The sequence below is a fragment of the Herpailurus yagouaroundi genome, unplaced genomic scaffold (assembly GCF_014898765.1).
Source record: "Herpailurus yagouaroundi ecotype Mexico unplaced genomic scaffold, PumYag 77, whole genome shotgun sequence".
NCBI lineage: Eukaryota > Metazoa > Chordata > Mammalia > Carnivora > Felidae > Herpailurus > Herpailurus yagouaroundi.
In genome coordinates this window covers 84,435,841-84,445,778 of record NW_024412388.1, presented here as the reverse complement: position 1 = coordinate 84,445,778, position 9,938 = coordinate 84,435,841, and the positions used below count along the sequence as shown (strand labels likewise).

At 38.2% G+C, this 9,938-nt stretch overlaps 1 long non-coding RNA gene across 1 annotated transcript; it reads left to right on the top strand.

The window, feature by feature from the left end:
* The first annotated feature begins 3,466 nt into the window (after nucleotides 1-3,466).
* Nucleotides 3,467-6,170, top strand: LOC121027539 (uncharacterized). The gene is made up of 2 exons (XR_005788791.1): nucleotides 3,467-3,728; nucleotides 5,972-6,170. It is a non-coding gene; the product is annotated as an uncharacterized LOC121027539 (long non-coding RNA).
* The last annotated feature ends 3,768 nt before the right edge of the window (nucleotides 6,171-9,938 follow it).

The window sequence follows — 9,938 nt, the reverse complement described above, 5'->3', positions numbered from 1 at the left end:
AGCCCAGGGGCACAACATCCTGACCTGTGACTTCCAAGAACTTGGGGTGACAGATCAAAAGCCACAGTACATAGCATGGCTTTCCTCTTCCCCCTCTGCCGCAGGGTAACTTCCAGATTCATTATAATTCATTTACATTGCAGGTACAGCCCCCCCCCACCCCTTGGAGAAAGGGGTGCATGATGGTTCTGGCACAATCTTTGCAGGGTCCAAAAACTCCTCCTCCCAACCTGTGGGAGAAATCTCCCAAATGATTATAAATAGCTTCCTTTAGAGATCACCCCACCATACCTCCCAGCTCCTCCCAGCCCAGAGAGATATAACAAATATCCAATTCCAAAATGACCTAGGGTTGGTTCCACCTCACAGAACCTGCCTGCTCTCCCACCTTGAGTGTAATAAGAGCATATGCTCTTATTAAAGTTGTGGGATACAGCTATAGGATTTGTGGGTAACAGTGCCCTTAAACAAGTGAAGAGCTATCTGCAAGGAGACAAATTGTGACTATATAATTTCTTGGTCTTTGAGGGGAGAATCTTGTCTTCACCATCAAGTATACATGCATTTTTTTTGCGTGTGAAGATTTGACTTAAGTAGTCTCTACACCTAACGTGTGGCTCAAAAACTTACAACCCTGAGATCAAGAGTTGCCTGCTCTACCTTCTGAGCCAGCCAGCTACCCCCAAGCATACATGTAGTTTTTCAAATGTCATACACATGACAAACTTACATTCCTCTGGGTCCCTTTTACTTAATTTCATGTTATTATCGTATGCTGCTTTGGATTTATTTGACCACGGGGAGAGAAATTTCTACTGACAGAGAAATATAAAGTTTTAGAGTTAGGTCATTATGCTTTGTTTAAGCTTATTTTTAAATATGAGCTCTTTCTGGAGAAAAATGAATTTATTTTATCTAAAATATGTATTTTATATGCCAGAAAAGAAGGCAAAGGTGGCAAAAAAGTCAAAATGCACTATACCTGAAAGAAATTATATCCATGCACTTACTAGTTAAGTATATAAATTTTACTACTCATTTTTAAAAAAAAAAAATTTAACGTTTATTTATTTTTGAGACAGAGAGAGACAGAGCATGAATGGGGGAGGGTCAGAGAGAGGGAGACACAGAATCTGAAACAGGCTCCAGGCTCTGAGCTGTCAGCACAGAGCCTGACACGGGGCTCGAACTCACGGACCGCAAAATCATGACCTGAGCCAAAGTCGGCCGCTTAACTGACTGAGACACCCAGGCGCCCCTTACTACTCACATTTTTTAACAGATTAGTTATTTTGGAATAACACTAATTGTTCATTAAAACTGGGACAGAAGAAAAAAATAAAGACCAAAGAAGCAAAATGCTTTATGTTTTAGAAAGATGACCTCAGTAATTAAGGGAGTTACCTACTGGATATGGTCTAGGAGACAGAAGTCTACTTGCCTCCCTGTCCCATTTTTTGTTTCTATGCATTGTTGGGTATGTCTGTATTCCCCATTGACATGCATACTTCTTTGCATGTTAGGACCACATCATACTCATCTGTATACCTGCAATAACACTTAGAAAAGTAATTTGCTGAAAAGTTTATGAATAATACTATTAAATTAAACAGTATTTTAAATGAATTAAATAGAAAACAAAATGAGACAAAATTTGCTGTGATAGTTAAAGTAGAATGCTGTAGAAGAATGAAACTAGACCACTTTCTTACACCATTCACAAAAATAAACTCAAAATGGATAAAAGACCTGAATGTGAGACAGGAAACCAACAAAACCCTAGAGGAGAAAGCAGGAAAAAAACCTCTCTGACCTCAGCCACAGCAATTTCTTACTTGACACATCTCCAAACACAAGGGAATTAAAAGCAAAAATGAACTATTGGGACCTCATGAAGATAAAAAGCTTCTACACTGCAAAGGAAACAATCAACAAAACTAAAAGGCAACCAATGGAATGGGAAAAGATATTTGCAAATGACATATCAGACAAAGGCCTAGTATCCAAAATCTATAAAGAACTCATCAAACTCCATGCCCAAAAAACAAATAATCCAGTGAAGAAATGGGCAGAAGACATGAATAGACACTTCTCTAAAGAAGACATCCAGGGGCGCCTGGGTGGCGCAGTCGGTTAAGCGTCCGACTTCAGCCAGGTCACGATCTTGCGGTCCGTGGGTTCGAGCCCCACGTCAGGCTCTGGGCTGATGGCTCAGAGCCTGGAGCCTGTTTCCGATTCTCTGTCTCCCTCTCTCTCTGACCCTCCCCCATTCATGCTCTGTCTCTACCTGTCCCAAAAATAAATAAATGTTGAAAAAAAAAATTAAAAAAAAAAAAAAAAAAAAAAAAAAAAAGAAGACATCCAGATGGCCAACAGCCACCTGAAAAGATGCTCAACGTCGCTCATCAGGGAAATACAAATCAAAACCACACTGAGATACCACCTCACACCAGTCAGAGTGGCTAAAATGAACAAATCAGGAGACTATAGATGCTGGAGAGGATGTGGAGAAATGGTAACCTTCTTGCACTGTTGTTGGGAATGCAAACTGGTGCAGCCACTCTGGAAAACAGTGTGAAGGTTCCTCAAAAAATTCAAAATAGATCTACTCTATGACCCAGCAATAGCACTGCTAGGAATTTATCCAAGGGATACAGGAGTGCTGATGCATAGGGGCACTTGTACCCCAATGTTTATAGCAGCACTCTCAACAATAGCCAAATTATGGAAAGAGCCTAAATGTCCATCAACCGATGAATGGATAAAGAAATTGTGGTTTATATACACAATGGAATACTACTTGGCAGTGAGAAAGAATGAAATATGGCCTTTTGTAGCAATGTGGATGGAACTGGAGAGTGTGATGCTAAGTGAAGTAAGTCATACAGAGAAAGACAGATACCATATGTTTTTACTGTTATGTGGATCCAGAGAAACTTAACAGAAAACCATGGGGGAGGGCAAGGGAAAAAAAAAGTTAGAGAGGGTGAGAGCCAAACCATAAGAGACTCTTAAAAACTGAGAATAAACTGAGGGTTGATGGGGAGTGGGAGGGAGGGGAGGTTGGGTGATGGGCATTGAGGAGGGCACCTGTTGGGAGGAGCACTGGGTGTTGTATGGAAACCAATTTGACAATAAATTTCATATAAAACAATAAAGTAGAATGCTATAAATGAACCTAGCAGATCAATTATTGGCATTATCTACATTTCTGATATAAAAAATGAAATTCAAGTATAATATAATAAAAATAATAAAAAATAATTTAAAAAAATAATAAAAATAATAAAAACTATTCCTAAAGGTATTTACAGTTGAAGGAGAGCAAATTTTACCACCCCAAATTATGCCTCTTTGGTATCTTGATTATTCTTAACTGGTTATGTTTAAGAAACAGCAAAGTGAACCTCTGGAAACTTACTAGGAATTACCCTTTCATAAGAGATGCATTTATAAGGGAAATACCCATTTGTAAAAGTGTCTCTCTAGCCACACCAGGAAGACTCAACCTCTAGAAACTCAATGAAGATGGCAAGGACTTAAATCTGCATGGACAACAACCTTATCCTTGTTTACTATTCTTTTCCTACCTAGTAACCTCCCATAACTGACTCTCCATCCCCAACATCTTTTCTCTTTTGTCTTCTTTATGAAGGTGAAGGCTTTGGCCACTGCTCTGGAGATCTTACTCAGTTTTCCTGGCTTGGACTCCCCCATATATACAGGAGGTAAATGTGTTATTAAACTTCTGTTTTATTCCTGTTTATCTGTCTTATATCAATTTAAATATTAGGTCATCCAAAGAACCTATAAGAAAAGGGAAACTTTTCTACCCCTACACAGTCATAATTTGGTAGTTTTTTTCTTGCTGGCTTTATAACCATGTAAATCAATGACAGTAAAAAATTCCATTTGGGAGTTACAGTTTAGCTTTTCGGGCTTGTAAAAATCTGCATATCCTGGATATCTTATTCAAAATAGTGTTATTAGCTGCTACCCAGTAAATGCCAATTTTGCTATGTAAAGGCATATCTTAAAATATTAAATTGCTAAATCATAAGTTGGAAATTTAAATCCTGTTTCTTTCACAAACTTGAAAAGATGCCTTCTTACATGTTGATGACCATATCTGTTTATATGACAAATGGATGTTTAAGTGGAGTGGGGAATTTTAAGAGATGCTTTTCATGTAAATAAAAACTGATGAGGGAGCATGGGGCAACCTAGAGGGCAAAGTGCAGGCTAATAGCACCATACCCCCATGCGCCCCCCACCCCCACCCCTTGAGATATGTGTGATATTCCTTGGACACTCCTGGCTGCCCAAGAACAGAGGAAAGGAAAGAAAGCAAACGGTTGACTGATAGAGATCACAGTGATGCAGGCCAGGAGTCTCCTTCAGTTTATAGATAACTTAGTAAACTGTAAGAAAAAGGCAATCTTATCCATAGCCTAATCTCCAGAAATCTATAGACTCTATTTCTTGGAGCCTGAAGATCACCCTCATCAAGATGTAAGGTGATTTAAGTGTTTGCCATGGTGATGCAGGAAGCAAAGGCAAATGAAAAATTAAATTACCTTACTGCCTACAGCCCACTGACAAGTACTTGAAACAGGCAGAGTGACCTCCCTCTAGGAGCTCAGCTGCCTCAATGATGACACTTTGCTAGGGGCAAAAGGGAATCTTAGCTTAACATCATCCTGATCCCCCAGGAACCTGTAAATCTACATTAACATATAAAAATTTCTTTGGAAACTTCCTTTATCTCAACTCCCCCAAGATATATTCTGGCAATCATACTGCAAGCTTATGGCCCCCTGATATACATCCAAAGGGTCTCATGACTGAGGTTTTACCAAACAGTAATAAATGGCATTTTCCTAGCAACAGCTAGGCCCTCAAGGTCCTGGAAACTTTGATTCCAAAATTCCTTACAGACTTACACTGTCCCTACCCTCCTCCCAACCTGAGGGTATATAATGAGTTACCCGTCACAACTCCAGTGCAGCTCTTCCTGCCCATGGGTCCTGTCCCCATGCTTTAATAAAATCACCTTTTTGCACCAAAGACATTTTCAAGAATTCTTTCTTGGCCATCGGCTCTAGACACCCCCCACCATCACCCCAAAACTTCATCAAAAACTACCTATTTGTCAATGTCATTATGAATGTAGAACATGTGGAATAGAGAAGAGGTTCAACAACCTTTTAGATGTTTATGAGAAACAAAGAGGCTACCATTTCTTATAATTTCATTATGTGCTATGTTGAATGTTTTATATAAGTATCCATTATCAACTACATCTTTCCATGGTCCCTGGAGGTAATAATTATTATAATGATTATTCACCATTTTATAAATATAAAAACTGAGATTCAAAGATGTAACATGAATAGGCCAGGTAGTAAATCAGAGATTTGACTTCAAGAGTTTTGCTCTAAACCCTCCCAGGCAATGGCAAAGTTGATGGTTGTTTTCTGAAATAACCAGAAAGACCAACGGAACATGAGAAATGGAACAGGCAGAAGACTGAACCCTTTAGATGATATAACACGTGGAAATGCTAGCAAAGGTTTCAGTTATGAATACAGAAACCATACCAAATAGAATAAAAAGCACAGCATACTTCTGTATCCCTAAAATTGCTTGCATTGTTCCTGTTTTAACATGGAGTACAAAGTACAAGAAGGCATCAAGTGAAGGATATATCTTTCTAATGTGAAATTAAAATCAAAGTAAACCTGTTATTACTGATCATACCTGTCAGTCAGATTGGATTTTCTTTTTTAATTTCTGGTTTGAGGCTGATACATGAAGATAAATGGCACTTAAAGTTAGTTCAGTGGTGTAGGTTCCTTAGAGTGAAATAAAGAAAACAACAATAACACTTACTAATTTGCATTCATTGAAAACTTATTTCTTTGTGTTTACTCCTCCAGATATCTAATGAATACTTATATGTTCTTACCAGGTTTTTTACTTTACAAAAACTAACAACTGAAAAGAATATCCAGAAGGAAGAAGAAATAAAGGAGGCACTAATGTCTACGTTTCCTGTATTTTTCAACCCTAATGAATGTTCACCCTGTAGGTGTAATATGTTCCATTATTTAAAAGAAAAAGATAATAAAAAGCATTTTCCTGTGCTTTTAAGCATTTATGAAAATACAGCTTACTTGAGATTTCTCGATTATTTACTTCAATTGACATTTCAATATAACATGAAAATTATATTTATAGTTTCCTCATAACATCTTTGGCCCTATTTTCCTGATGAAAAAATGTAAAAGTTGGCAGACCTTGGTTCTCCTGAAGAGAACTTTCCAAATCCATGAATTTGTAATTATTTAAAAGTAAAGGACTTTGAAAGTATGTACTTCCTTGTTTACTAGCAAACTGGCTAATTAACGCATGAACTACAATGATCAGTTGGCCTTTATACAGAAAAGAAGTCCATCTTGAGCATTAACACTTATCAGTTATGAATGGCCATTGGTTTCCATTAGAAAAGTATTGTGGTCAATAATAGATTTCAGAATGGGCTTGAGAGAGAGCAATCTCAGGAGACAATACCAATTCACCTACAATTGTTAAAGGATGAATGGAGAAGTAGGGTGGGGACACAGAAAATGTAAGCATTACACAGTCCCTCCAAAAAGGTGAGACTGAGCAACCCATTCCATGTCATCTTCAAACCGTACCAAGGAAAGGCAAAGGGAAATAATATCAAGGGGAAATCTAATATTTTATAAAACATTAAAATCTGTGAAGATGTCATTGAGGTATTATGAAAAAGAAATTAGAAAATCATTTTATTTGAAAAATACATCAATGTTATTGTTTTTAGAATTTTCAGTTCGTCCTTTAATCTCCTCCTTAGAAATATCAACTAAGCTCATGGAATATTATTACCATGACCCCTACTACTACTACCATGATTACCATTAATACCTTTAATAAAATTACATTATAGCAGCCATCTATTGATCTCTTATATAACATTTACATTGAGTAAGCAGGAATCTGGGGGTACAATTACCAATAAATTTTTGTCTCCCAGTATTTCCATCTCAAACTCATTCTATGGAAATGGTCATTTTCCTACCTCTGTAAAACCCATGGGAATCCCCATAGCATTCCTGATCACTCTAAGATAATAAAAACACTTTTAAAAATTAAGTATTTTAGTTTTCAATTAACTTTCACTTAGGTACTAGGAAGATCTCAACTCCTTAGTAGCTGAGTTGGATAGTGTGATAGTGTAGAGGCCAAGGGCAGCCCATGCCAAGTTGGGCCACTTTGGCATGAACATTATTTTGAGTTAAAAGCAATCCAAACCCAGTAGATTTGAAAAAGCTCCTTACTTTCCTCTCAAGTGCCTGCTTTACCAAGAAGAAAGCTATTAACAGAGATTCCTCTTTACCTAGAAAAGTTATCTGAATAGGGCATCTTTGTTTTACAAACATCTCCTTTTATCTTCTGGTTAAGGATCTCTCTCCCCTTTGTATCCTCAGACAGCTACCCATCTCCTTAGCTCATATAAGCATCATGTTTCTTGACTGTCTGTTAATCTGTCTCATGTCAATTTGATCTAAGTCCAGCCAGAAGGATATTAAAGGGCATAGGAAATTCTACTTCCCCAACAATAGGAAATTATATGCAAGGATTGTTTTCTCTTATATCTCTAACTTTTTTATATTTTCTTGGGTCCCTATTTTCTGGCATCAGTTTAAATTTTCAAAAATTCCTCTATTAAGTTTACCTTACCAAATGCATGGGGCTTTATCGCCTGTGTTGAATTTTATCTACCTGTACCTTATAATCGTATGCCAACACCAAGAGAGCAAAATTAATTTATCAAACCTAGAACTTAAGTCCATTTCACAATGGAGAGATCATCAAACATGCTGGTGGTGGCATTTTTATCAAAGGTTTGCATATCATCGGACTTTCATCATTAAGGTATAGTCTGTTGTATTTACTTACTTACTTATTTCAGGTATAGTTACATTGAAAATGCACCTTTAAGATTTGCCTACCCATGTGAGTGGTCAGACCTTCTACCTGGGAGCATTTTTTAAGCCAATGGTGCAAGAAGGTGATGCCCATGTAAAGAGACTAGTTTTGCTAAGCAGAGCAGGCAGAATGACAGGGCTACTGAAATGACTGAATTTGCAGGACAGGGCTTCAGAGAGGCAGATACTGTAAAGGAGAACCTCAGAAGTCTGACTGAGGGTTTTTCACATGTCATTGACTTAGGACTAGGTGTGTTCTTAGCTGACCCCTAACACAAGACCACACATAGCCTCAGAGTCTGTTCTGAAACTAAGAGTTAAATGGAAATATGACAATTATGAAGAGATGGAAAATTTATAGTTTAGGACCGTCCAGAGAATGATGAGGTCTTACTGGACACTTAAAGCATCAGTTGAGACAATCATAAGACTATGCCTCAGGATCAAAAGCTGTACCCTAGAATGAGGGCCATGTCCCTAGGACTAAAAAAAAGAAAAACAGACACATCCTAACATAGCATAAAACTAAGCCTGCCAAAATCAAGAATACCCTAATGGTAATATAACTGCCTCCCAGGACAAAATTAAGCAGCATTTAAAGGAAAACAGCAAAATTCAGTCTCCCTCCAATGTACCATTAACAATGACCAACATACATTTAAAACTTACTAGATATGTGAAGAAACAGCAAAATGGCTCTTAAACTAAGGGGAAAAACACAGTCAATAAAAAAACACAGAAGATGACTCAGAAAATGTGAAATTCACAAAGACTTTAAAACTATTTTATGAATATGTCCAAGGTCTTAAAAGTAAAGGTAGATACATGAGTCAACAGCTCAGTAATGCAAACAGAGATTTTTAGAATTCAAAGTACCATATCTGAAATGAAAAATACAATCACTGGACAGCCTTAACAGTATATTGGAAACTGAAGAAGTTATTATTGATTTTTAAGACAGATTAAAAGAAATTACCTGATCTGAAAATCATGGTGCAGAAAGATGATAAACAAAAAAAATAGTTTCAGTAACCTGTGGGACAATACTAATCAATGAATCCAAACCATATAAATTCAAAGAAAACTACAGCTAGATGTATCACTGCCAAATAATAAAAACCAAACATGAAAAAAATTATAAAAGTAGCTAGAGAAAAGAGGAGGAGTTAAGATGGCGGAGCAGCATGGGAGACCCTCAGCTTGTCTCATCCTGAAATGCAACTAGATCAGCACCAAACCATTTTGTACACCTAGGAGATTGATCTAAGGATTAACAGCATAATCTGTATAACTTGAAGCACAGAACTCAGCAGGTACATGGTGCAGAGAGTTGACCTGGGGGAGAGAAAAGCTAAGGAAGGTAGGGAGCTCTTTCTGCAGAGAGAGGACAGAAAGAGGGGGAGAGTGCAGCACATTGAGAGAGTGCAGGAAAAACATTCCCCTGAAAATAGGTGGAGAGAAAGAGTGAAAACACTTGCATGGGACTGAACAAGAAATCTGTTCCCTAAAACCATTGACAGGATAAAGAAGAGGGTTCAATACCGTCAGGAGTCTATAAAGAGTGGATCCCAGAGTCTGAAGTTTCAGAGCTCAGTGTCTGGTAGTGCTCTGGTGAGGAAGCAAGGTGAATCCCCAGAAGCAGGCAGTGGGGTCTGAGGGGTCCATGTGCCACACAGGGAGAAACAGTTCCCCTGCTTGGAGAGTGTTTGGTAGAGGTCATATGGCCTCCCTATAGGCAAACGTCCCCACGGACCCCAGAGTGCAGCCACGTTTGCTGGTATTGGGACAAAGACACCAGAGTGTGGTGAAACCTGGTGCTGGCTGTGTGTTGTGATTTGTCATACTCTCTGAATCTCTGCCACTGTGTGATCGCACAAATGTTCCCTGGGGCAAGCCGGCACCCCGCCATTGCTCAGTGAGACT